The sequence below is a fragment of the Phyllobates terribilis genome, unplaced genomic scaffold (assembly GCF_046119375.1).
Source record: "Phyllobates terribilis strain yellow unplaced genomic scaffold, ASM4611937v1 Scaffold_213__1_contigs__length_3403324, whole genome shotgun sequence".
Classification (NCBI taxonomy): Eukaryota; Metazoa; Chordata; class Amphibia; order Anura; family Dendrobatidae; genus Phyllobates; species Phyllobates terribilis.
This window is the reverse complement of record NW_027362973.1, coordinates 1,279,018-1,305,932: the sequence shown is the minus strand read 5'-3', so window position 1 is coordinate 1,305,932 and position 26,915 is coordinate 1,279,018. Positions and strand designations below refer to the sequence as shown.

General features: G+C 47.1%; 15 non-coding genes across 15 annotated transcripts; all 15 read left to right on the top strand.

Annotated features, from left to right (window-relative positions):
• The first annotated feature begins 1,292 nt into the window (after positions 1-1,292).
• Positions 1,293-1,488, top strand: LOC141214076 (U2 spliceosomal RNA). Its single transcript, XR_012283406.1, has one exon. It is a non-coding gene; the product is annotated as a U2 spliceosomal RNA (small nuclear RNA).
• Positions 1,489-2,603: 1,115 nt separating this feature from the next.
• Positions 2,604-2,794, top strand: LOC141214173 (U2 spliceosomal RNA). Its single transcript, XR_012283456.1, has one exon. It is a non-coding gene; the product is annotated as a U2 spliceosomal RNA (small nuclear RNA).
• A 1,115-nt stretch (positions 2,795-3,909) lies between these two features.
• LOC141214172 (U2 spliceosomal RNA) lies at positions 3,910-4,100 on the top strand. Its single transcript, XR_012283455.1, has one exon. It is a non-coding gene; the product is annotated as a U2 spliceosomal RNA (small nuclear RNA).
• A 1,115-nt stretch (positions 4,101-5,215) lies between these two features.
• On the top strand, positions 5,216-5,406 carry LOC141214171 (U2 spliceosomal RNA). Its single transcript, XR_012283454.1, has one exon. It is a non-coding gene; the product is annotated as a U2 spliceosomal RNA (small nuclear RNA).
• A 5,484-nt stretch (positions 5,407-10,890) lies between these two features.
• LOC141214169 (U2 spliceosomal RNA) lies at positions 10,891-11,081 on the top strand. Its single transcript, XR_012283452.1, has one exon. It is a non-coding gene; the product is annotated as a U2 spliceosomal RNA (small nuclear RNA).
• Positions 11,082-12,196: 1,115 nt separating this feature from the next.
• On the top strand, positions 12,197-12,387 carry LOC141214168 (U2 spliceosomal RNA). The gene has a single exon (XR_012283451.1). It is a non-coding gene; the product is annotated as a U2 spliceosomal RNA (small nuclear RNA).
• Positions 12,388-13,502: 1,115 nt separating this feature from the next.
• LOC141214167 (U2 spliceosomal RNA) lies at positions 13,503-13,693 on the top strand. The gene has a single exon (XR_012283450.1). It is a non-coding gene; the product is annotated as a U2 spliceosomal RNA (small nuclear RNA).
• Positions 13,694-14,808: 1,115 nt separating this feature from the next.
• LOC141214166 (U2 spliceosomal RNA) lies at positions 14,809-14,999 on the top strand. The gene has a single exon (XR_012283449.1). It is a non-coding gene; the product is annotated as a U2 spliceosomal RNA (small nuclear RNA).
• Positions 15,000-16,114: 1,115 nt separating this feature from the next.
• Positions 16,115-16,305, top strand: LOC141214165 (U2 spliceosomal RNA). Its single transcript, XR_012283448.1, has one exon. It is a non-coding gene; the product is annotated as a U2 spliceosomal RNA (small nuclear RNA).
• A 1,115-nt stretch (positions 16,306-17,420) lies between these two features.
• Positions 17,421-17,611, top strand: LOC141214155 (U2 spliceosomal RNA). The gene has a single exon (XR_012283447.1). It is a non-coding gene; the product is annotated as a U2 spliceosomal RNA (small nuclear RNA).
• A 1,115-nt stretch (positions 17,612-18,726) lies between these two features.
• LOC141214143 (U2 spliceosomal RNA) lies at positions 18,727-18,917 on the top strand. Its single transcript, XR_012283445.1, has one exon. It is a non-coding gene; the product is annotated as a U2 spliceosomal RNA (small nuclear RNA).
• A 1,115-nt stretch (positions 18,918-20,032) lies between these two features.
• Positions 20,033-20,223, top strand: LOC141214131 (U2 spliceosomal RNA). The gene has a single exon (XR_012283444.1). It is a non-coding gene; the product is annotated as a U2 spliceosomal RNA (small nuclear RNA).
• A 1,115-nt stretch (positions 20,224-21,338) lies between these two features.
• On the top strand, positions 21,339-21,529 carry LOC141214120 (U2 spliceosomal RNA). Its single transcript, XR_012283436.1, has one exon. It is a non-coding gene; the product is annotated as a U2 spliceosomal RNA (small nuclear RNA).
• Positions 21,530-22,644: 1,115 nt separating this feature from the next.
• On the top strand, positions 22,645-22,835 carry LOC141214000 (U2 spliceosomal RNA). The gene has a single exon (XR_012283331.1). It is a non-coding gene; the product is annotated as a U2 spliceosomal RNA (small nuclear RNA).
• A 2,853-nt stretch (positions 22,836-25,688) lies between these two features.
• LOC141214083 (U2 spliceosomal RNA) lies at positions 25,689-25,873 on the top strand. Its single transcript, XR_012283411.1, has one exon. It is a non-coding gene; the product is annotated as a U2 spliceosomal RNA (small nuclear RNA).
• The last annotated feature ends 1,042 nt before the right edge of the window (positions 25,874-26,915 follow it).

Here is a 26,915-nt window from a genome sequence, read left to right as displayed (position 1 = left end):
AGCCTCAGACACCTCACTTGTGAGGGTAAGGCACTCGTCCTGCGTAATGAGGTCCTGCCCGTCTTGCAGTACACGGCGCAGGCCTGGCCCCCACACGTCACTGTGTGCAGGGCCATTACCAGGACAGTGTTTCACTTTGTCTGGGGATCCAAGATGGACAGAGTCAGGCGGGCCGTCATGTACAAGGAGCCTCGCAAGGGTGGGAAGGGCGTTCCAGATATCCCCACCCTCCTGCTATCCTCTTTTGTGTGTGATTGTGTCCGCCGGACTTTGCAAGTCAAGAATGGCTCCGCGGGCAGGTCCATGTCTCGCTTCTTCCTGCTTCCTCTTTGGAGGCGACTCGGCTGGGACAAGTGGGACAGCTCCTTCCCCTACAACTGGACGACGCCATGGTTCTACGGAGACGTCGTTCGATTTGTGGGGGAACATCAACTGGAGGGACTCAAGCCCGACTTGTGGAAGCCCAAAACTATCCACAAGCTCATCAGAGCCAAGGATGACGTGGAGAACATCACAGGACTTCACCAGGACACGCTGGAGACTGTGTGGACAAATGTGTCGTCTGACAGGCTGACCAACGGGCACAAGGACTTGTCGTGGATGGCGATTCAGGGCGGACTGCCCGTCCGGTCATTCATGCATGCCCGGAACCTGTGCAAGACCCGGTACTGCCCAAGGTGCCCCTTCGTGGAGGAAACATCTTTGCACACTTTTTGGGACTGCGGATTTGCACAGCGCCTATTGACTGCACTTGAGGACGACCTGAGGAACTCTGTCCCCAGGGCGAGCCTATCGCACCATTCTGTGCTTTACGGACTCTTCCCTGGGGTTCATACCGTCGGAGCCATCCAGGAGGCTTGGCGCCTTATGAACTGCTTCAAGGATGCCGTTTGGGTCGCCAGGAACCGGCTCATCTTGAGGAGGGAGAGGATGTCCATCCAGGACTGCCGCAGGCTGATCCACAGCCTGCTCAGAGACTATTCCATCATGGACGGTCCGGAGGACGAGGACGAGGACTAAACCCCTCCTCCCCCTCTCCCCTTATGTGTCTTGTCTTTCAATAAAGCTTCGGGCCTGTGATTTTCCCCTCCCCATCCCCTTTTTCCCAATCCCCATCCCTTATCACGGTTCGTCGTACTGTATTGATTGACATGCTTTTTCTTTCAGATTGAGTGTTTTGTGTAGCATAGGGGTGTGATGTGTCTAGTTAGTGCGTCGTATCCTCATGCTATGTAAATATGATGTAGAATTCTGTGTGTACTGGGCTGCGGCACTGTACACTGTCTGTTAACTTATTTTTTGTGCTAATAAAAGATATATTCAATCAAAAAAAAATCTGTTCTTATCAGTTTAATATCTGATACGTCCCCTATCTGGGGACCATATATTAAATGGATTTTTAGAACAGGGAGATGGAAAAAGAGCTTGCTCTGTCCACTCCACGCATTGACCTGGTATTGCAGTATCTCCAGGACCGGTGCACCCCTTCTTTAATGCAGTTTCTAAAATCAGAAAGAATTGAATTCAATGTTTTTTGTTCATTTTGCTTGTTTGTCGGATTTTGGGATGGACTCTTTGGCTTTGCTTTTCTTCTCCTCATTGGATTTTTCATGTTCAAAGTTGCAGAAGCCAGATTACAAGCTCATTTTGGTTCAACTTCAGCAACTGTGCATTGCATTGCCATGTAATGTGATGCAATGCTATCTTTCTAGCTCTCCCTTTTTACTTCCTTTTGGATAAACAGACATATTAGGCAAACATTTTGGAGCTTTCACCTAAATAACTACAGGTGGTGAGATAAGCTGCACAATATAATTGACCTTTCAGTATATTGTTGCACACACACCATCTATTTAGCAAATGCCCTTGTTATCAACAGCAGCCTTTTAAACTCACCTGAGCTAACAGGTATGTGCGCTGGTTACTCTGCTGCGCTTAAAATTTCTTTTTTGGTTTGCTACAATGCCTTTTCTGAAACGTTGTCTCCTTCTGCTGGAACACTGACTTCTTTCATTTAATGCCTGCAGACTATAAAAGAGAACCCAACCCAAAAAGTTTGGTTGATTAGTCTGTGGCATTCTGTTAAACTGTTGCTTATGGCGGTCTCTGTGAGCTTCTCAGCGACATTCAGCCAGCCAGGTATCCTGCCTGCAGTAGATGGAATGTGGCAATGGAACGCTGGCTGCGCGTGTCATAATAGGCTCTGAGCCTTTATATACCTGTGCACAGCAGCAGCCACCTTCAGTCTGCTGCTGGACAGCCAGCAGCAGCAGCAGCAGGAGAGGTATGTAATCAGGAGCCCTCCTGCTAAGGGTAGACAGCTGCTCGTTCCACCCCACCCCCCGCCTTAATTGGTTCTCCTCCCTTCCACCGGTGTTGAGGCGGGTGGGAACAGCAGGGGGTGAAGGTGCTGTGTTTAAAGAGGTGGAGTTATGCAGATCTAAAACGCGTGGATTGCAGCAGCAGCAAGCCGAAAAGTGCAGGCATGTAAGGGATCTAGAGGTTGACAACATGTCTTCTTAACGGGAGTCCAGGAGCTCATCTCCACAAATGGACTTTTCAGGATCCTTGGGTGGCTCCGTAGTTTGAAACCAATTCTGGTTATCGCTTCTCGGCCTTTTGGCTAAGATCAAGTGTAGTATCTGTTCTTATCAGTTTAATATCTGATACGTCCCCTATCTGGGGACCATATATTAAATGGATTTTTAGAACAGGGAGATGGAAAAAGAGCTTGCTCTGTCCACTCCACGCATTGACCTGGTATTGCAGTATCTCCAGGACCGGTGCACCCCTTCTTTAATGCAGTTTCTAAAATCAGAAAGAATTGAATTCAATGTTTTTTGTTCATTTTGCTTGTTTGTCGGATTTTGGGATGGACTCTTTGGCTTTGCTTTTCTTCTCCTCATTGGATTTTTCATGTTCAAAGTTGCAGAAGCCAGATTACAAGCTCATTTTGGTTCAACTTCAGCAACTGTGCATTGCATTGCCATGTAATGTGATGCAATGCTATCTTTCTAGCTCTCCCTTTTTACTTCCTTTTGGATAAACAGACATATTAGGCAAGCATTTTGGAGCTTTCACCTAAATAACTACAGGTGGTGAGATAAGCTGCACAATATAATTGACCTTTCAGTATATTGTTGCACACACACCATCTATTTAGCAAATGCCCTTGTTATCAACAGCAGCCTTTTAAACTCACCTGAGCTAACAGGTATGTGCGCTGGTTACTCTGCTGCGCTTAAAATTTCTTTTTTGGTTTGCTACAATGCCTTTTCTGAAACGTTGTCTCCTTCTGCTGGAACACTGACTTCTTTCATTTAATGCCTGCAGACTATAAAAGAGAACCCAACCCAAAAAGTTTGGTTGATTAGTCTGTGGCATTCTGTTAAACTGTTGCTTATGGCGGTCTCTGTGAGCTTCTCAGCGACATTCAGCCAGCCAGGTATCCTGCCTGCAGTAGATGGAATGTGGCAATGGAACGCTGGCTGCGCGTGTCATAATAGGCTCTGAGCCTTTATATACCTGTGCACAGCAGCAGCCACCTTCAGTCTGCTGCTGGACAGCCAGCAGCAGCAGCAGCAGGAGAGGTATGTAATCAGGAGCCCTCCTGCTAAGGGTAGACAGCTGCTCGTTCCACCCCACCCCCCGCCTTAATTGGTTCTCCTCCCTTCCAACGGTGTTGAGGCGGGTGGGAACAGCAGGGGGTGAAGGTGCTGTGTTTAAAGAGGTGGAGTTATGCAGATCTAAAACGCGTGGATTGCAGCAGCAGCAAGCCGAAAAGTGCAGGCATGTAAGGGATCTAGAGGTTGACAACATGTCTTCTTAACGGGAGTCCAGGAGCTCATCTCCACAAATGGACTTTTCAGGATCCTTGGGTGGCTCCGTAGTTTGAAACCAATTCTGGTTATCGCTTCTCGGCCTTTTGGCTAAGATCAAGTGTAGTATCTGTTCTTATCAGTTTAATATCTGATACGTCCCCTATCTGGGGACCATATATTAAATGGATTTTTAGAACAGGGAGATGGAAAAAGAGCTTGCTCTGTCCACTCCACGCATTGACCTGGTATTGCAGTATCTCCAGGACCGGTGCACCCCTTCTTTAATGCAGTTTCTAAAATCAGAAAGAATTGAATTCAATGTTTTTTGTTCATTTTGCTTGTTTGTCGGATTTTGGGATGGACTCTTTGGCTTTGCTTTTCTTCTCCTCATTGGATTTTTCATGTTCAAAGTTGCAGAAGCCAGATTACAAGCTCATTTTGGTTCAACTTCAGCAACTGTGCATTGCATTGCCATGTAATGTGATGCAATGCTATCTTTCTAGCTCTCCCTTTTTACTTCCTTTTGGATAAACAGACATATTAGGCAAGCATTTTGGAGCTTTCACCTAAATAACTACAGGTGGTGAGATAAGCTGCACAATATAATTGACCTTTCAGTATATTGTTGCACACACACCATCTATTTAGCAAATGCCCTTGTTATCAACAGCAGCCTTTTAAACTCACCTGAGCTAACAGGTATGTGCGCTGGTTACTCTGCTGCGCTTAAAATTTCTTTTTTGGTTTGCTACAATGCCTTTTCTGAAACGTTGTCTCCTTCTGCTGGAACACTGACTTCTTTCATTTAATGCCTGCAGACTATAAAAGAGAACCCAACCCAAAAAGTTTGGTTGATTAGTCTGTGGCATTCTGTTAAACTGTTGCTTATGGCGGTCTCTGTGAGCTTCTCAGCGACATTCAGCCAGCCAGGTATCCTGCCTGCAGTAGATGGAATGTGGCAATGGAACGCTGGCTGCGCGTGTCATAATAGGCTCTGAGCCTTTATATACCTGTGCACAGCAGCAGCCACCTTCAGTCTGCTGCTGGACAGCCAGCAGCAGCAGCAGCAGGAGAGGTATGTAATCAGGAGCCCTCCTGCTAAGGGTAGACAGCTGCTCGTTCCACCCCACCCCCCGCCTTAATTGGTTCTCCTCCCTTCCAACGGTGTTGAGGCGGGTGGGAACAGCAGGGGGTGAAGGTGCTGTGTTTAAAGAGGTGGAGTTATGCAGATCTAAAACGCGTGGATTGCAGCAGCAGCAAGCCGAAAAGTGCAGGCATGTAAGGGATCTAGAGGTTGACAACATGTCTTCTTAACGGGAGTCCAGGAGCTCATCTCCACAAATGGACTTTTCAGGATCCTTGGGTGGCTCCGTAGTTTGAAACCAATTCTGGTTATCGCTTCTCGGCCTTTTGGCTAAGATCAAGTGTAGTATCTGTTCTTATCAGTTTAATATCTGATACGTCCCCTATCTGGGGACCATATATTAAATGGATTTTTAGAACAGGGAGATGGAAAAAGAGCTTGCTCTGTCCACTCCACGCATTGACCTGGTATTGCAGTATCTCCAGGACCGGTGCACCCCTTCTTTAATGCAGTTTCTAAAATCAGAAAGAATTGAATTCAATGTTTTTTGTTCATTTTGCTTGTTTGTCGGATTTTGGGATGGACTCTTTGGCTTTGCTTTTCTTCTCCTCATTGGATTTTTCATGTTCAAAGTTGCAGAAGCCAGATTACAAGCTCATTTTGGTTCAACTTCAGCAACTGTGCATTGCATTGCCATGTAATGTGATGCAATGCTATCTTTCTAGCTCTCCCTTTTTACTTCCTTTTGGATAAACAGACATATTAGGCAAGCATTTTGGAGCTTTCACCTAAATAACTATGTAGCACCCTGAGGATTCGGCTGCTACAGGAGTATTGCACCTCAACCCAGAGGTGTGATATTCCACTCCCGGGCAAGGATGGAGAGTGGAACTGAGCTCGGTAGGCTGCATGCACTACACACATCCCATTTCCGGGGAACAGGCCGACGGTACTCCCACTTAGAAATGTGCAGGTACGACCGAGTCTGTTCCTGGCTGGAGTGGGAGGGGGGTGGTACATCCCATGTAGTGTAGGGGCAGATAGGGGGAGCAGCCTGGGTAAAGATAGGAGCTCATTGGGTGCTGGTCACCTGAGCTCACACATAGAGGGTGTATATAAGGTGGGCACCAACTAAGATCAGGGTCAGATGCAGAGGATCAGATGCAGAGAGTCAGTCAGCTGCAGAGAACAAGTCAGGAGCAGAGGAGAGAAGAAAGACAAAGACCCAGAGTGAGAGAGGAGAAAAGAGAGAGACCCAGAGCACAGAAGAGAAGGACTCTGAGATCCCAACTAAAAGCACCGGGTGAAGAGTCGGCATCAGGGTACCGGAACCCAAGCTGGTGGGGGTAAAAACATTCCCCAGCCAGAGACCGGAGACCGTGGGCAGCGTCTGCCATGGTCACCCATCACATCCACCCCGAAGGCACACCACATGAAGGGTCAGGGAACCCAGGGCCAAGGGTGTCCCAACAGAAGGCCCGAGGGAGCTGGACCTAGGTGGATTACTGGTGGGGACGGCCAGAGAACGGGACAGAAAGAGAGCTCAGGGCCACGCTCCGGACTTGTTTGGGGGTTGGCTGGATCCAGGACCTGGTGGACGCAGCACGGCTCGGGTGGTCACTAGCAGCTGGAGTGACCAGTACAACATCTGCAGTAAGTAAACACCCTCAACTGCACAACCCGACTCTGTCTTCACTGCCGTCTGCACTACACCACCACAACCCCCATCCTCTGCGCCTGTCCCCTCTGAGGCTATACCCCTCCCGTTGGGGGTTATCCCACCAAGCTGCGCACCCACCATCAGCCTCAGCGGACTCTGCTGCAGCGGCGGCCACAGTGACCGCATCACAACGGGTGGCGTAGTCGACACAAAAGAACTCTTAATAACATCTGTAGGACTGCCACATAACACTGAGCTTGACGCCCTGGGCACGGGCCGGGTCACAGCCGCTCGGAGACTACAACCCCCCATCTGATCCGGTGCCGGGTATTCCCCTCAAAAAGGAATATGTCCCAGGGGGCGCGTCAACTTTGGCGTAGTCGGCAGGATTACGTGCCCGCAACACCCGGGTACTGCGTGCCTGAAGAAAAGTGCAAGTTTACCTCAGAAAGAAGTCTCCCGCCGGTTCCGGAGGGTCCACGCCATCGGACCCCATCACAGGTCGTTTCCCGCCGATTGTCCGCCATTTCCAGCTTGTTCCCGCCATCTGCAGAGTTTCCCGCCACTGGGCGACGCTTCCCGCCAAATCCGAAGATTTCCCGCCTTGGAAGAGCAGCGGACGCCATTATGGGCGTGCCAAAGGAGGGCGAGAGGCCGCCTCCCATCGTGGGCCGGGACAGAAAATGGCGCCAAAAGTGGAAACCGCCCCCACCAACAGAGACTGTGATGCTGGAGGTGTCTGTCAGCGTGAAAGAACTACCCCTGGAGCTGACAGTCACCGAGTTGCCCCGGGACCGCCCTCGAAGTGGGAGGAGACGAAAGAAGAGAGCGAAGATGGGTGCCGCCTGGAGCAGTCTGGAGCGAGCGCACCCGGAGGCAAGAAGCCTGGAGAGGAGTAGCAGAGAAGCTCACCCGGAGATGTCCAGAGAGCAGAGCAGCACCGGCCCGCTGGCCAGGAGCCTGCTGGAAGAAGAGCAGAGCAGCACCGACCCGTTGGTCAGGAGCCTGCTGGACACCACGACCCCACTAGGCCTAGTGGAGGTCCTTGCACAGCTCCCCCGAGACCGGGAGTGTGCACAGACTGCCCTGGAGGGCCTCGCACGGAGGATGGCCCGGGTACAGCGCGAGATATTGGCGGAATGGAGCCGGGAGATGGCCCAGCAAGCTGAAACCAAGACCCGGAGCACGCCAGCCGAGATGAGGAAGGAGACCGCCTCTGAGGATGGCGCGGGAGGACCCAAGGCCGGAGACGGCGCCGAGGAGGGAGCCGAACGAGTGGAGGCAGGTAAAGGGGACGCCTATACCCCAAGCCGTGACACCGCTTACCTGCCCCAGCTCCCCGTCGCAGAGTCCGAAAGTCCCCCTGCTGTGCCCGAAAACGCTATGTCACCGACGCAGACTAGGCCCCAACCGGAAGCCGCCGCCGCGACCCCTGTGACGTCACACGCCTCGACCCCGAGCGTGACCAAGCAGGAAGTACCACCAGCCTGGTCGCAGGGCCTAGAATTCCCGGGCGCCGCAACACCAACAGCGCCCCCTACCTCTGCGGAGCCTCCGGCCTGGTCGCAAGGCCAGGTAGCCCAGGGCGCCGCCGTATTAACGGTGCCCTTCACCTTCCAGGTGCCCCAGGCCTGGCCGCAAGGCCTGGGCAACCCGGGCGCCACCACCACCGCGCCCGCGCCCGTAAAACCAAGGGTGCCACACCTGGGGGAGGACTTGTTCAGCCAGCTCACATGGCCGGACGGGTCTGAAGTTACAACCAGCTACAAGCAAAGAGCAGGAGGAAGACGCCGTTGAGTGCGGCAGAGAAGTGATGTAAATAGTTACCCAATCGGGGTATAAAGAAACTGAAACTGTTGCTACATATATATAGTCCCCGTTGGGACCAGCTGAGTGAACTGTTTACCCGTTAACCCCTTAATCCCACAGGCTGAGGACTGTGAGCAGCCATCCCCTTCCCTCTACCTGGCCGAGGACTGAGAGCGGCCAACTTCCCCTGTATATAGTTGCGCGTCCTAAAGCGCCCCCTACCGGTTTTATAGTAAAACCAGTTTTTCTAAGAGACTGTCGCACTTTTCCCGGACACACGTTGCACAGTGTCCGGAGGAGGAACCTGAAACAAGAGACGACGAGAATGTTTATATGAAAAGTTTTATATATATAATGTTTTATATGTTTTATTATGTTTATATGAAAAAAAAAATTTTTTTTGTATGTTTTGGTGTTTTTGTCTTTACAGCCCGAGGACGTGCTGTGGTTTACCAGGGGGGAATGTAGCACCCTGAGGATTCGGCTGCTACAGGAGTATTGCACCTCAACCCAGAGGTGTGATATTCCACTCCCGGGCAAGGATGGAGAGTGGAACTGAGCTCGGTAGGCTGCATGCACTACACACATCCCATTTCCGGGGAACAGGCCGACGGTACTCCCACTTAGAAATGTGCAGGTACGACCGAGTCTGTTCCTGGCTGGAGTGGGAGGGGAGTGGTACATCCCATGTAGTGTAGGGGCAGATAGGGGGAGCAGCCTGGGTAAAGATAGGAGCTCATTGGGTGCTGGTCACCTGAGCTCACACATAGAGGGTGTATATAAGGTGGGCACCAACTAAGATCAGGGTCAGATGCAGAGGATCAGATGCAGAGAGTCAGTCAGCTGCAGAGAACAAGTCAGGAGCAGAGGAGAGAAGAAAGACAAAGACCCAGAGTGAGAGAGGAGAAAAGAGAGAGACCCAGAGCACAGAAGAGAAGGACTCTGAGATCCCAACTAAAAGCACCGGGTGAAGAGTCGGCATCAGGGTACCGGAACCCAAGCTGGTGGGGGTAAAAACATTCCCCAGCCAGAGACCGGAGACCGTGGGCAGCGTCTGCCACGGTCACCCATCACATCCACCCCGAAGGCACACCACATGAAGGGTCAGGGAACCCAGGGCCAAGGGTGTCCCAACAGAAGGCCCGAGGGAGCTGGACCTAGGTGGATTACTGGTGGGGACGGCCAGAGAACGGGACAGAAAGAGAGCTCAGGGCCACGCTCCGGACTTGTTTGGGGGTTGGCTGGATCCAGGACCTGGTGGACGCAGCACGGCTCGGGTGGTCACTAGCAGCTGGAGTGACCAGTACAACATCTGCAGTAAGTAAACACCCTTAACTGCACAACCCGACTCTGTCTTCACTGCCGTCTGCACTACACCACCACAACCCCCATCCTCTGCGCCTGTCCCCTCTGAGGCTATACCCCTTCCATTGGGGGTTATCCCACCAAGCTGCGCACCCACCATCAGCCTCAGCGGACCCTGCTGCAGCGGCGGCCACAGTGACCGCATCACAACGGGTGGCGTAGTCGACACAAAAGAACTCTTAATAACATCTGTAGGACTGCCACATAACACTGAGCTTGACGCCCTGGGCACGGGCCGGGTCACAGCCGCTCGGAGACTACAACCCCCCATCTGATCCGGTGCCGGGTATTCCCCTCAAAAAGGAATATGTCCCAGGGGGCGCGTCAACTACAGGTGGTGAGATAAGCTGCACAATATAATTGACCTTTCAGTATATTGTTGCACACACACCATCTATTTAGCAAATGCCCTTGTTATCAACAGCAGCCTTTTAAACTCACCTGAGCTAACAGGTATGTGCGCTGGTTACTCTGCTGCGCTTAAAATTTCTTTTTTGGTTTGCTACAATGCCTTTTCTGAAACGTTGTCTCCTTCTGCTGGAACACTGACTTCTTTCATTTAATGCCTGCAGACTATAAAAGATAACCCAACCCAAAAAGTTTGGTTGATTAGTCTGTGGCATTCTGTTAAACTGTTGCTTATGGCGGTCTCTGTGAGCTTCTCAGCGACATTCAGCCAGCCAGGTATCCTGCCTGCAGTAGATGGAATGTGGCAATGGAACGCTGGCTGCGCGTGTCATAATAGGCTCTGAGCCTTTATATACCTGTGCACAGCAGCAGCCACCTTCAGTCTGCTGCTGGACAGCCAGCAGCAGCAGCAGCAGCAGGAGAGGTATGTAATCAGGAGCCCTCCTGCTAAGGGTAGACAGCTGCTCGTTCCACCCCACCCCCCGCCTTAATTGGTTCTCCTCCCTTCCAACGGTGTTGAGGCGGGTGGGAACAGCAGGGGGTGAAGGTGCTGTGTTTAAAGAGGTGGAGTTATGCAGATCTAAAACGCGTGGATTGCAGCAGCAGCAAGCCGAAAAGTGCAGGCATGTAAGGGATCTAGAGGTTGACAACATGTCTTCTTAACGGGAGTCCAGGAGCTCATCTCCACAAATGGACTTTTCAGGATCCTTGGGTGGCTCCGTAGTTTGAAACCAATTCTGGTTATCGCTTCTCGGCCTTTTGGCTAAGATCAAGTGTAGTATCTGTTCTTATCAGTTTAATATCTGATACGTCCCCTATCTGGGGACCATATATTAAATGGATTTTTAGAACAGGGAGATGGAAAAAGAGCTTGCTCTGTCCACTCCACGCATTGACCTGGTATTGCAGTATCTCCAGGACCGGTGCACCCCTTCTTTAATGCAGTTTCTAAAATCAGAAAGAATTGAATTCAATGTTTTTTGTTCATTTTGCTTGTTTGTCGGATTTTGGGATGGACTCTTTGGCTTTGCTTTTCTTCTCCTCATTGGATTTTTCATGTTCAAAGTTGCAGAAGCCAGATTACAAGCTCATTTTGGTTCAACTTCAGCAACTGTGCATTGCATTGCCATGTAATGTGATGCAATGCTATCTTTCTAGCTCTCCCTTTTTACTTCCTTTTGGATAAACAGACATATTAGGCAAGCATTTTGGAGCTTTCACCTAAATAACTACAGGTGGTGAGATAAGCTGCACAATATAATTGACCTTTCAGTATATTGTTGCACACACACCATCTATTTAGCAAATGCCCTTGTTATCAACAGCAGCCTTTTAAACTCACCTGAGCTAACAGGTATGTGCGCTGGTTACTCTGCTGCGCTTAAAATTTCTTTTTTGGTTTGCTACAATGCCTTTTCTGAAACGTTGTCTCCTTCTGCTGGAACACTGACTTCTTTCATTTAATGCCTGCAGACTATAAAAGAGAACCCAACCCAAAAAGTTTGGTTGATTAGTCTGTGGCATTCTGTTAAACTGTTGCTTATGGCGGTCTCTGTGAGCTTCTCAGCGACATTCAGCCAGCCAGGTATCCTGCCTGCAGTAGATGGAATGTGGCAATGGAACGCTGGCTGCGCGTGTCATAATAGGCTCTGAGCCTTTATATACCTGTGCACAGCAGCAGCCACCTTCAGTCTGCTGCTGGACAGCCAGCAGCAGCAGCAGCAGGAGAGGTATGTAATCAGGAGCCCTCCTGCTAAGGGTAGACAGCTGCTCGTTCCACCCCACCCCCCGCCTTAATTGGTTCTCCTCCCTTCCAACGGTGTTGAGGCGGGTGGGAACAGCAGGGGGTGAAGGTGCTGTGTTTAAAGAGGTGGAGTTATGCAGATCTAAAACGCGTGGATTGCAGCAGCAGCAAGCCGAAAAGTGCAGGCATGTAAGGGATCTAGAGGTTGACAACATGTCTTCTTAACGGGAGTCCAGGAGCTCATCTCCACAAATGGACTTTTCAGGATCCTTGGGTGGCTCCGTAGTTTGAAACCAATTCTGGTTATCGCTTCTCGGCCTTTTGGCTAAGATCAAGTGTAGTATCTGTTCTTATCAGTTTAATATCTGATACGTCCCCTATCTGGGGACCATATATTAAATGGATTTTTAGAACAGGGAGATGGAAAAAGAGCTTGCTCTGTCCACTCCACGCATTGACCTGGTATTGCAGTATCTCCAGGACCGGTGCACCCCTTCTTTAATGCAGTTTCTAAAATCAGAAAGAATTGAATTCAATGTTTTTTGTTCATTTTGCTTGTTTGTCGGATTTTGGGATGGACTCTTTGGCTTTGCTTTTCTTCTCCTCATTGGATTTTTCATGTTCAAAGTTGCAGAAGCCAGATTACAAGCTCATTTTGGTTCAACTTCAGCAACTGTGCATTGCATTGCCATGTAATGTGATGCAATGCTATCTTTCTAGCTCTCCCTTTTTACTTCCTTTTGGATAAACAGACATATTAGGCAAGCATTTTGGAGCTTTCACCTAAATAACTACAGGTGGTGAGATAAGCTGCACAATATAATTGACCTTTCAGTATATTGTTGCACACACACCATCTATTTAGCAAATGCCCTTGTTATCAACAGCAGCCTTTTAAACTCACCTGAGCTAACAGGTATGTGCGCTGGTTACTCTGCTGCGCTTAAAATTTCTTTTTTGGTTTGCTACAATGCCTTTTCTGAAACGTTGTCTCCTTCTGCTGGAACACTGACTTCTTTCATTTAATGCCTGCAGACTATAAAAGAGAACCCAACCCAAAAAGTTTGGTTGATTAGTCTGTGGCATTCTGTTAAACTGTTGCTTATGGCGGTCTCTGTGAGCTTCTCAGCGACATTCAGCCAGCCAGGTATCCTGCCTGCAGTAGATGGAATGTGGCAATGGAACGCTGGCTGCGCGTGTCATAATAGGCTCTGAGCCTTTATATACCTGTGCACAGCAGCAGCCACCTTCAGTCTGCTGCTGGACAGCCAGCAGCAGCAGCAGCAGGAGAGGTATGTAATCAGGAGCCCTCCTGCTAAGGGTAGACAGCTGCTCGTTCCACCCCACCCCCCGCCTTAATTGGTTCTCCTCCCTTCCAACGGTGTTGAGGCGGGTGGGAACAGCAGGGGGTGAAGGTGCTGTGTTTAAAGAGGTGGAGTTATGCAGATCTAAAACGCGTGGATTGCAGCAGCAGCAAGCCGAAAAGTGCAGGCATGTAAGGGATCTAGAGGTTGACAACATGTCTTCTTAACGGGAGTCCAGGAGCTCATCTCCACAAATGGACTTTTCAGGATCCTTGGGTGGCTCCGTAGTTTGAAACCAATTCTGGTTATCGCTTCTCGGCCTTTTGGCTAAGATCAAGTGTAGTATCTGTTCTTATCAGTTTAATATCTGATACGTCCCCTATCTGGGGACCATATATTAAATGGATTTTTAGAACAGGGAGATGGAAAAAGAGCTTGCTCTGTCCACTCCACGCATTGACCTGGTATTGCAGTATCTCCAGGACCGGTGCACCCCTTCTTTAATGCAGTTTCTAAAATCAGAAAGAATTGAATTCAATGTTTTTTGTTCATTTTGCTTGTTTGTCGGATTTTGGGATGGACTCTTTGGCTTTGCTTTTCTTCTCCTCATTGGATTTTTCATGTTCAAAGTTGCAGAAGCCAGATTACAAGCTCATTTTGGTTCAACTTCAGCAACTGTGCATTGCATTGCCATGTAATGTGATGCAATGCTATCTTTCTAGCTCTCCCTTTTTACTTCCTTTTGGATAAACAGACATATTAGGCAAGCATTTTGGAGCTTTCACCTAAATAACTACAGGTGGTGAGATAAGCTGCACAATATAATTGACCTTTCAGTATATTGTTGCACACACACCATCTATTTAGCAAATGCCCTTGTTATCAACAGCAGCCTTTTAAACTCACCTGAGCTAACAGGTATGTGCGCTGGTTACTCTGCTGCGCTTAAAATTTCTTTTTTGGTTTGCTACAATGCCTTTTCTGAAACGTTGTCTCCTTCTGCTGGAACACTGACTTCTTTCATTTAATGCCTGCAGACTATAAAAGAGAACCCAACCCAAAAAGTTTGGTTGATTAGTCTGTGGCATTCTGTTAAACTGTTGCTTATGGCGGTCTCTGTGAGCTTCTCAGCGACATTCAGCCAGCCAGGTATCCTGCCTGCAGTAGATGGAATGTGGCAATGGAACGCTGGCTGCGCGTGTCATAATAGGCTCTGAGCCTTTATATACCTGTGCACAGCAGCAGCCACCTTCAGTCTGCTGCTGGACAGCCAGCAGCAGCAGCAGCAGGAGAGGTATGTAATCAGGAGCCCTCCTGCTAAGGGTAGACAGCTGCTCGTTCCACCCCACCCCCCGCCTTAATTGGTTCTCCTCCCTTCCAACGGTGTTGAGGCGGGTGGGAACAGCAGGGGGTGAAGGTGCTGTGTTTAAAGAGGTGGAGTTATGCAGATCTAAAACGCGTGGATTGCAGCAGCAGCAAGCCGAAAAGTGCAGGCATGTAAGGGATCTAGAGGTTGACAACATGTCTTCTTAACGGGAGTCCAGGAGCTCATCTCCACAAATGGACTTTTCAGGATCCTTGGGTGGCTCCGTAGTTTGAAACCAATTCTGGTTATCGCTTCTCGGCCTTTTGGCTAAGATCAAGTGTAGTATCTGTTCTTATCAGTTTAATATCTGATACGTCCCCTATCTGGGGACCATATATTAAATGGATTTTTAGAACAGGGAGATGGAAAAAGAGCTTGCTCTGTCCACTCCACGCATTGACCTGGTATTGCAGTATCTCCAGGACCGGTGCACCCCTTCTTTAATGCAGTTTCTAAAATCAGAAAGAATTGAATTCAATGTTTTTTGTTCATTTTGCTTGTTTGTCGGATTTTGGGATGGACTCTTTGGCTTTGCTTTTCTTCTCCTCATTGGATTTTTCATGTTCAAAGTTGCAGAAGCCAGATTACAAGCTCATTTTGGTTCAACTTCAGCAACTGTGCATTGCATTGCCATGTAATGTGATGCAATGCTATCTTTCTAGCTCTCCCTTTTTACTTCCTTTTGGATAAACAGACATATTAGGCAAGCATTTTGGAGCTTTCACCTAAATAACTACAGGTGGTGAGATAAGCTGCACAATATAATTGACCTTTCAGTATATTGTTGCACACACACCATCTATTTAGCAAATGCCCTTGTTATCAACAGCAGCCTTTTAAACTCACCTGAGCTAACAGGTATGTGCGCTGGTTACTCTGCTGCGCTTAAAATTTCTTTTTTGGTTTGCTACAATGCCTTTTCTGAAACGTTGTCTCCTTCTGCTGGAACACTGACTTCTTTCATTTAATGCCTGCAGACTATAAAAGAGAACCCAACCCAAAAAGTTTGGTTGATTAGTCTGTGGCATTCTGTTAAACTGTTGCTTATGGCGGTCTCTGTGAGCTTCTCAGCGACATTCAGCCAGCCAGGTATCCTGCCTGCAGTAGATGGAATGTGGCAATGGAACGCTGGCTGCGCGTGTCATAATAGGCTCTGAGCCTTTATATACCTGTGCACAGCAGCAGCCACCTTCAGTCTGCTGCTGGACAGCCAGCAGCAGCAGCAGCAGGAGAGGTATGTAATCAGGAGCCCTCCTGCTAAGGGTAGACAGCTGCTCGTTCCACCCCACCCCCCGCCTTAATTGGTTCTCCTCCCTTCCAACGGTGTTGAGGCGGGTGGGAACAGCAGGGGGTGAAGGTGCTGTGTTTAAAGAGGTGGAGTTATGCAGATCTAAAACGCGTGGATTGCAGCAGCAGCAAGCCGAAAAGTGCAGGCATGTAAGGGATCTAGAGGTTGACAACATGTCTTCTTAACGGGAGTCCAGGAGCTCATCTCCACAAATGGACTTTTCAGGATCCTTGGGTGGCTCCGTAGTTTGAAACCAATTCTGGTTATCGCTTCTCGGCCTTTTGGCTAAGATCAAGTGTAGTATCTGTTCTTATCAGTTTAATATCTGATACGTCCCCTATCTGGGGACCATATATTAAATGGATTTTTAGAACAGGGAGATGGAAAAAGAGCTTGCTCTGTCCACTCCACGCATTGACCTGGTATTGCAGTATCTCCAGGACCGGTGCACCCCTTCTTTAATGCAGTTTCTAAAATCAGAAAGAATTGAATTCAATGTTTTTTGTTCATTTTGCTTGTTTGTCGGATTTTGGGATGGACTCTTTGGCTTTGCTTTTCTTCTCCTCATTGGATTTTTCATGTTCAAAGTTGCAGAAGCCAGATTACAAGCTCATTTTGGTTCAACTTCAGCAACTGTGCATTGCATTGCCATGTAATGTGATGCAATGCTATCTTTCTAGCTCTCCCTTTTTACTTCCTTTTGGATAAACAGACATATTAGGCAAGCATTTTGGAGCTTTCACCTAAATAACTACAGGTGGTGAGATAAGCTGCACAATATAATTGACCTTTCAGTATATTGTTGCACACACACCATCTATTTAGCAAATGCCCTTGTTATCAACAGCAGCCTTTTAAACTCACCTGAGCTAACAGGTATGTGCGCTGGTTACTCTGCTGCGCTTAAAATTTCTTTTTTGGTTTGCTACAATGCCTTTTCTGAAACGTTGTCTCCTTCTGCTGGAACACTGACTTCTTTCATTTAATGCCTGCAGACTATAAAAGAGAACCCAACCCAAAAAGTTTGGTTGATTAGTCTGTGGCATTCTGTTAAACTGTTGCTTATGGCGGTCTCTGTGAGCTTCTCAGCGACATTCAGCCAGCCAGGTATCCTGCCTGCAGTAGATGGAATGTGGCAATGGAACGCTGGCTGCGCGTGTCATAATAGGCTCTGAGCCTTTATATACCTGTGCACAGCAGCAGCCACCTTCAGTCTGCTGCTGGACAGCCAGCAGCAGCAGCAGCAGGAGAGGTATGTAATCAGGAGCCCTCCTGCTAAGGGTAGACAGCTGCTCGTTCCACCCCACCCCCCGCCTTAATTGGTTCTCCTCCCTTCCAACGGTGTTGAGGCGGGTGGGAACAGCAGGGGGTGAAGGTGCTGTGTTTAAAGAGGTGGAGTTATGCAGATCTAAAACGCGTGGATTGCAGCAGCAGCAAGCCGAAAAGTGCAGGCATGTAAGGGATCTAGAGGTTGACAACATGTCTTCTTAACGGGAGTCCAGGAGCTCATCTCCACAAATGGACTTTTCAGGATCCTTGGGTGGCTCCGTAGTTTGAAACCAATTCTGGTTATCGCTTCTCGGCCTTTTGGCTAAGATCAAGTGTAGTATCTGTTCTTATCAGTTTAATATCTGATACGTCCCCTATCTGGGGACCATATATTAAATGGATTTTTAGAACAGGGAGATGGAAAAAGAGCTTGCTCTGTCCACTCCACGCATTGACCTGGTATTGCAGTATCTCCAGGACCGGTGCACCCCTTCTTTAATGCAGTTTCTAAAATCAGAAAGAATTGAATTCAATGTTTTTTGTTCATTTTGCTTGTTTGTCGGATTTTGGGATGGACTCTTTGGCTTTGCTTTTCTTCTCCTCATTGGATTTTTCATGTTCAAAGTTGCAGAAGCCAGATTACAAGCTCATTTTGGTTCAACTTCAGCAACTGTGCATTGCATTGCCATGTAATGTGATGCAATGCTATCTTTCTAGCTCTCCCTTTTTACTTCCTTTTGGATAAACAGACATATTAGGCAAGCATTTTGGAGCTTTCACCTAAATAACTACAGGTGGTGAGATAAGCTGCACAATATAATTGACCTTTCAGTATATTGTTGCACACACACCATCTATTTAGCAAATGCCCTTGTTATCAACAGCAGCCTTTTAAACTCACCTGAGCTAACAGGTATGTGCGCTGGTTACTCTGCTGCGCTTAAAATTTCTTTTTTGGTTTGCTACAATGCCTTTTCTGAAACGTTGTCTCCTTCTGCTGGAACACTGACTTCTTTCATTTAATGCCTGCAGACTATAAAAGAGAACCCAACCCAAAAAGTTTGGTTGATTAGTCTGTGGCATTCTGTTAAACTGTTGCTTATGGCGGTCTCTGTGAGCTTCTCAGCGACATTCAGCCAGCCAGGTATCCTGCCTGCAGTAGATGGAATTTGGCAATGGAACGCTGGCTGCGCGTGTCATAATAGGCTCTGAGCCTTTATATACCTGTGCACAGCAGCAGCCACCTTCAGTCTGCTGCTGGACAGCCAGCAGCAGCAGCAGCAGGAGAGGTATGTAATCAGGAGCCCTCCTGCTAAGGGTAGACAGCTGCTCGTTCCACCCCACCCCCCGCCTTAATTGGTTCTCCTCCCTTCCAACGGTGTTGAGGCGGGTGGGAACAGCAGGGGGTGAAGGTGCTGTGTTTAAAGAGGTGGAGTTATGCAGATCTAAAACGCGTGGATTGCAGCAGCAGCAAGCCGAAAAGTGCAGGCATGTAAGGGATCTAGAGGTTGACAACATGTCTTCTTAACGGGAGTCCAGGAGCTCATCTCCACAAATGGACTTTTCAGGATCCTTGGGTGGCTCCGTAGTTTGAAACCAATTCTGGTTATCGCTTCTCGGCCTTTTGGCTAAGATCAAGTGTAGTATCTGTTCTTATCAGTTTAATATCTGATACGTCCCCTATCTGGGGACCATATATTAAATGGATTTTTAGAACAGGGAGATGGAAAAAGAGCTTGCTCTGTCCACTCCACGCATTGACCTGGTATTGCAGTATCTCCAGGACCGGTGCACCCCTTCTTTAATGCAGTTTCTAAAATCAGAAAGAATTGAATTCAATGTTTTTTGTTCATTTTGCTTGTTTGTCAGATTTTGGGATGGACTCTTTGGCTTTGCTTTTCTTCTCCTCATTGGATTTTTCATGTTCAAAGTTGCAGAAGCCAGATTACAAGCTCATTTTGGTTCAACTTCAGCAACTGTGCATTGCATTGCCATGTAATGTGATGCAATGCTATCTTTCTAGCTCTCCCTTTTTACTTCCTTTTGGATAAACAGACATATTAGGCAAGCATTTTGGAGCTTTCACCTAAATAACTACAGGTGGTGAGATAAGCTGCACAATATAATTGACCTTTCAGTATATTGTTGCACACACACCATCTATTTAGCAAATGCCCTTGTTATCAACAGCAGCCTTTTAAACTCACCTGAGCTAACAGGTATGTGCGCTGGTTACTCTGCTGCGCTTAAAATTTCTTTTTTGGTTTGCTACAATGCCTTTTCTGAAACGTTGTCTCCTTCTGCTGGAACACTGACTTCTTTCATTTAATGCCTGCAGACTATAAAAGAGAACCCAACCCAAAAAGTTTGGTTGATTAGTCTGTGGCATTCTGTTAAACTGTTGCTTATGGCGGTCTCTGTGAGCTTCTCAGCGACATTCAGCCAGCCAGGTATCCTGCCTGCAGTAGATGGAATGTGGCAATGGAACGCTGGCTGCGCGTGTCATAATAGGCTCTGAGCCTTTATATACCTGTGCACAGCAGCAGCCACCTTCAGTCTGCTGCTGGACAGCCAGCAGCAGCAGCAGCAGGAGAGGTATGTAATCAGGAGCCCTCCTGCTAAGGGTAGACAGCTGCTCGTTCCACCCCACCCCCCGCCTTAATTGGTTCTCCTCCCTTCCAACGGTGTTGAGGCGGGTGGGAACAGCAGGGGGTGAAGGTGCTGTGTTTAAAGAGGTGGAGTTATGCAGATCTAAAACGCGTGGATTGCAGCAGCAGCAAGCCGAAAAGTGCAGGCATGTAAGGGATCTAGAGGTTGACAACATGTCTTCTTAACGGGAGTCCAGGAGCTCATCTCCACAAATGGACTTTTCAGGATCCTTGGGTGGCTCCGTAGTTTGAAACCAATTCTGGTTATCGCTTCTCGGCCTTTTGGCTAAGATCAAGTGTAGTATCTGTTCTTATCAGTTTAATATCTGATACGTCCCCTATCTGGGGACCATATATTAAATGGATTTTTAGAACAGGGAGATGGAAAAAGAGCTTGCTCTGTCCACTCCACGCATTGACCTGGTATTGCAGTATCTCCAGGACCGGTGCACCCCTTCTTTAATGCAGTTTCTAAAATCAGAAAGAATTGAATTCAATGTTTTTTGTTCATTTTGCTTGTTTGTCGGATTTTGGGATGGACTCTTTGGCTTTGCTTTTCTTCTCCTCATTGGATTTTTCATGTTCAAAGTTGCAGAAGCCAGATTACAAGCTCATTTTGGTTCAACTTCAGCAACTGTGCATTGCATTGCCATGTAATGTGATGCAATGCTATCTTTCTAGCTCTCCCTTTTTACTTCCTTTTGGATAAACAGACATATTAGGCAAGCATTTTGGAGCTTTCAGCTAAATAACTACAGGTGGTGAGATAAGCTGCACAATATAATTGACCTTTCAGTATATTGTTGCACACACACCATCTATTTAGCAAATGCCCTTGTTATCAACAGCAGCCTTTTAAACTCACCTGAGCTAACAGGTATGTGCGCTGGTTACTCTGCTGCGCTTAAAATTTCTTTTTTGGTTTGCTACAATGCCTTTTCTGAAACGTTGTCTCCTTCTGCTGGAACACTGACTTCTTTCATTTAATGCCTGCAGACTATAAAAGAGAACCCAACCCAAAAAGTTTGGTTGATTAGTCTGTGGCATTCTGTTAAACTGTTGCTTATGGCGGTCTCTGTGAGCTTCTCAGCGACATTCAGCCAGCCAGGTATCCTGCCTGCAGTAGATGGAATGTGGCAATGGAACGCTGGCTGCGCGTGTCATAATAGGCTCTGAGCCTTTATATACCTGTGCACAGCAGCAGCCACCTTCAGTCTGCTGCTGGACAGCCAGCAGCAGCAGCAGCAGGAGAGGTATGTAATCAGGAGCCCTCCTGCTAAGGGTAGACAGCTGCTCGTTCCACCCCACCCCCCGCCTTAATTGGTTCTCCTCCCTTCCAACGGTGTTGAGGCGGGTGGGAACAGCAGGGGGTGAAGGTGCTGTGTTTAAAGAGGTGGAGTTATGCAGATCTAAAACGCGTGGATTGCAGCAGCAGCAAGCCGAAAAGTGCAGGCATGTAAGGGATCTAGAGGTTGACAACATGTCTTCTTAACGGGAGTCCAGGAGCTCATCTCCACAAATGGACTTTTCAGGATCCTTGGGTGGCTCCGTAGTTTGAAACCAATTCTGGTTATCGCTTCTCGGCCTTTTGGCTAAGATCAAGTGTAGTATCTGTTCTTATCAGTTTAATATCTGATACGTCCCCTATCTGGGGACCATATATTAAATGGATTTTTAGAACAGGGAGATGGAAAAAGAGCTTGCTCTGTCCACTCCACGCATTGACCTGGTATTGCAGTATCTCCAGGACCGGTGCACCCCTTCTTTAATGCAGTTTCTAAAATCAGAAAGAATTGAATTCAATGTTTTTTGTTCATTTTGCTTGTTTGTCAGATTTTGGGATGGACTCTTTGGCTTTGCTTTTCTTCTCCTCATTGGATTTTTCATGTTCAAAGTTGCAGAAGCCAGATTACAAGCTCATTTTGGTTCAACTTCAGCAACTGTGCATTGCATTGCCATGTAATGTGATGCAATGCTATCTTTCTAGCTCTCCCTTTTTACTTCCTTTTGGATAAACAGACATATTAGGCAAGCATTTTGGAGCTTTCACCTAAATAACTACAGGTGGTGAGATAAGCTGCACAATATAATTGACCTTTCAGTATATTGTTGCACACACACCATCTATTTAGCAAATGCCCTTGTTATCAACAGCAGCCTTTTAAACTCACCTGAGCTAACAGGTATGTGCGCTGGTTACTCTGCTGCGCTTAAAATTTCTTTTTTGGTTTGCTACAATGCCTTTTCTGAAACGTTGTCTCCTTCTGCTGGAACACTGACTTCTTTCATTTAATGCCTGCAGACTATAAAAGAGAACCCAACCCAAAAAGTTTGGTTGATTAGTCTGTGGCATTCTGTTAAACTGTTGCTTATGGCGGTCTCTGTGAGCTTCTCAGCGACATTCAGCCAGCCAGGTATCCTGCCTGCAGTAGATGGAATGTGGCAATGGAACGCTGGCTGCGCGTGTCATAATAGGCTCTGAGCCTTTATATACCTGTGCACAGCAGCAGCCACCTTCAGTCTGCTGCTGGACAGCCAGCAGCAGCAGCAGCAGGAGAGGTATGTAATCAGGAGCCCTCCTGCTAAGGGTAGACAGCTGCTCGTTCCACCCCACCCCCCGCCTTAATTGGTTCTCCTCCCTTCCAACGGTGTTGAGGCGGGTGGGAACAGCAGGGGGTGAAGGTGCTGTGTTTAAAGAGGTGGAGTTATGCAGATCTAAAACGCGTGGATTGCAGCAGCAGCAAGCCGAAAAGTGCAGGCATGTAAGGGATCTAGAGGTTGACAACATGTCTTCTTAACGGGAGTCCAGGAGCTCATCTCCACAAATGGACTTTTCAGGATCCTTGGGTGGCTCCGTAGTTTGAAACCAATTCTGGTTATCGCTTCTCAGCCTTTTGGCTAAGATCAAGTGTAGTATCTGTTCTTATCAGTTTAATATCTGATACGTCCCCTATCTGGGGACCATATATTAAATGGATTTTTAGAACAGGGAGATGGAAAAAGAGCTTGCTCTGTCCACTCCACGCATTGACCTGGTATTGCAGTATCTCCAGGACCGGTGCACCCCTTCTTTAATGCAGTTTCTAAAATCAGAAAGAATTGAATTCAATGTTTTTTGTTCATTTTGCTTGTTTGTCGGATTTTGGGATGGACTCTTTGGCTTTGCTTTTCTTCTCCTCATTGGATTTTTCATGTTCAAAGTTGCAGAAGCCAGATTACAAGCTCATTTTGGTTCAACTTCAGCAACTGTGCATTGCATTGCCATGTAATGTGATGCAATGCTATCTTTCTAGCTCTCCCTTTTTACTTCCTTTTGGATAAACAGACATATTAGGCAAGCATTTTGGAGCTTTCACCTAAATAACTACAGGTGGTGAGATAAGCTGCACAATATAATTGACCTTTCAGTATATTGTTGCACACACACCATCTATTTAGCAAATGCCCTTGTTATCAACAGCAGCCTTTTAAACTCACCTGAGCTAACAGGTATGTGCGCTGGTTACTCTGCTGCGCTTAAAATTTCTTTTTTGGTTTGCTACAATGCCTTTTCTGAAACGTTGTCTCCTTCTGCTGGAACACTGACTTCTTTCATTTAATGCCTGCAGACTATAAAAGAGAACCCAACCCAAAAAGTTTGGTTGATTAGTCTGTGGCATTCTGTTAAACTGTTGCTTATGGCGGTCTCTGTGAGCTTCTCAGCGACATTCAGCCAGCCAGGTATCCTGCCTGCAGTAGATGGAATGTGGCAATGGAACGCTGGCTGCGCGTGTCATAATAGGCTCTGAGCCTTTATATACCTGTGCACAGCAGCAGCCACCTTCAGTCTGCTGCTGGACAGCCAGCAGCAGCAGCAGCAGGAGAGGTATGTAATCAGGAGCCCTCCTGCTAAGGGTAGACAGCTGCTCGTTCCACCCCACCCCCCGCCTTAATTGGTTCTCCTCCCTTCCAACGGTGTTGAGGCGGGTGGGAACAGCAGGGGGTGAAGGTGCTGTGTTTAAAGAGGTGGAGTTATGCAGATCTAAAACGCGTGGATTGCAGCAGCAGCAAGCCGAAAAGTGCAGGCATGTAAGGGATCTAGAGGTTGACAACATGTCTTCTTAACGGGAGTCCAGGAGCTCATCTCCACAAATGGACTTTTCAGGATCCTTGGGTGGCTCCGTAGTTTGAAACCAATTCTGGTTATCGCTTCTCGGCCTTTTGGCTAAGATCAAGTGCAGTGATCTAGCGGCTGCTGCCTTGGTCTTGGCTGAGAGGTGCTCGGGGTACCCGGCTCCTTGGCCTGGGGGGATCGCTCTGTTTTTCAGCAGGGCTTCACCTCCCTGCTGCTATTAGGGAGTCGGATTAGTCCCCGGGCAACGGGAGGCGATCATCTACCTGGCACTTCGGTGTTGAAGGTTTCTATTGAGAAGAGGAGAACCTGTTTGTGAAGAAGATGTCTGCAGCATCACATGAAGGAGAGGAAGATCATGTGCCTGAATTCGCTAAGGTGCAGAATTCTATTCGTTTGGTTGTTCAGGAGAACTTTCGAGATCAAAAGGATTTTAGGTATGTGATGAGTTAAGTTCTTGTGGATCTTTTTGGTTTGAAGACAGAAGAAGTGTTGGCGATAATGGACTACCCCAGGAGGGGTGTTTATGATATAGTTTTTGTTGACAAAGTTTTTTTTGAAGGATATCTAAGGAAAATGACTGCAAGCCAGGATAAAAGAATGGAGGGGATAAGTGTAATGCCACACTTCCCCGTTAGAGATAAATGGATCATTGTTAAAATGTACTCTCCATTGGTGGACGAAGAGGATGTTCTTACATTTTTGGAGTTTTTTTGTTTGTCAGTAACACCAAAAGGGAAGATTTATAATGAATTTGGTTTTTGGACTTCGAAGTGGAAATTTTTGGTCCGTTTCAAAGAAGATGAGCAGGGGACTGTGTTGCTTCCCCCAGCTAGGTTTAAGTTGGGTAATATAAATGGTGATATTTTTTTCAGTGGTATACCCACTTTTTGTCGAGTTTGTCGTCAATACGGGCATGGAAAGGAAAATTGTTCGGGTGGTGTATGTGGTTTTTGCAAAAAAGGTGATCATGAGTCAAAGGATTGTAAAGATCGGAGGAAGTGCAACTTGTGTCAGGAAGATACGCATGTTTTTAAGAATTGCCCAAAGAGGAAAAGAAATAAAGAGAAGGAGGTAGTGGTTAAAAAGGTTTTGGTAGAGAGAAAGGAGGAAAGTGTAGAAAAGGTGTTGGTGGTAAAGGGAAAAGAAAGCAAACCTGTAGGAGTGCAGAGGGAGATGGAGAAAACAAGAGTAGATTGGGGGGATAGGGTAGAGAGTGAAATGAGAGGTGTAAGTCAGGGAACTGGCCGTGGTAAGGTTAAAAAGCAAGAAAAGAGAAAGGAACAGGAAGTGGAGGTGGCAATGGAAGAAAATATAGTTGTTTTTCAACAACCTATGTTTATAAAGAATGCAGAATTTTTTAACCGGTTGTACCGTAAGTTGTATGATGAGAAACGTTTGGACTATCTTATAGAGAATGTTAGGAAAGAACTAATAAGAGATAAAAATGTTTTTTGTGTGAAATATAGAATACCAGATGGTGTATCGAAACAAGTTTTTTCAGCATCAAGGGTTGAAGATTTGTCCCTTAAGGTTCTGAGTTGGGTTGGGGTTCATGCTTTTGATAATGGTTACAAGTATTTTACTTGATGTTATTACTGTTGTTAATACAGTTATAATTTAATTTTTATTTTTTTGGTATCCATTCAGGTTCTGAAACATTTCTTTCTTTGTAAGTATTGTTGTATTTTTGTAATTTTTTTTTCTGACATTAAAAGTACCAAAACCTGATGATGATTTAAGTTGGAGTCCACGTCTTGTCTCCCTTTGGGGAGAAGAGGACTGTGGAGTGGACTTTAATTTTAACCTGAATAGGTTTTAAAAAAAAAAAAAAAAAAAAAAATCTGTTCTTATCAGTTTAATATCTGATACGTCCCCTATCTGGGGACCATATATTAAATGGATTTTTAGAACAGGGAGATGGAAAAAGAGCTTGCTCTGTCCACTCCACGCATTGACCTGGTATTGCAGTATCTCCAGGACCGGTGCACCCCTTCTTTAATGCAGTTTCTAAAATCAGAAAGAATTGAATTCAATGTTTTTTGTTCATTTTGCTTGTTTGTCGGATTTTGGGATGGACTCTTTGGCTTTGCTTTTCTTCTCCTCATTGGATTTTTCATGTTCAAAGTTGCAGAAGCCAGATTACAAGCTCATTTTGGTTCAACTTCAGCAACTGTGCATTGCATTGCCATGTAATGTGATGCAATGCTATCTTTCTAGCTCTCCCTTTTTACTTCCTTTTGGATAAACAGACATATTAGGCAAGCATTTTGGAGCTTTCACCTAAATAACTACAGGTGGTGAGATAAGCTGCACAATATAATTGACCTTTCAGTATATTGTTGCACACACACCATCTATTTAGCAAATGCCCTTGTTATCAACAGCAGCCTTTTAAACTCACCTGAGCTAACAGGTATGTGCGCTGGTTACTCTGCTGCGCTTAAAATTTCTTTTTTGGTTTGCTACAATGCCTTTTCTGAAACGTTGTCTCCTTCTGCTGGAACACTGACTTCTTTCATTTAATGCCTGCAGACTATAAAAGAGAACCCAACCCAAAAAGTTTGGTTGATTAGTCTGTGGCATTCTGTTAAACTGTTGCTTATGGCGGTCTCTGTGAGCTTCTCAGCGACATTCAGCCAGCCAGGTATCCTGCCTGCAGTAGATGGAATGTGGCAATGGAACGCTGGCTGCGCGTGTCATAATAGGCTCTGAGCCTTTATATACCTGTGCACAGCAGCAGCCACCTTCAGTCTGCTGCTGGACAGCCAGCAGCAGCAGCAGCAGGAGAGGTATGTAATCAGGAGCCCTCCTGCTAAGGGTAGACAGCTGCTCGTTCCACCCCACCCCCCGCCTTAATTGGTTCTCCTCCCTTCCAACGGTGTTGAGGCGGGTGGGAACAGCAGGGGGTGAAGGTGCTGTGTTTAAAGAGGTGGAGTTATGCAGATCTAAAACGCGTGGATTGCAGCAGCAGCAAGCCGAAAAGTGCAGGCATGTAAGGGATCTAGAGGTTGACAACATGTCTTCTTAACGGGAGT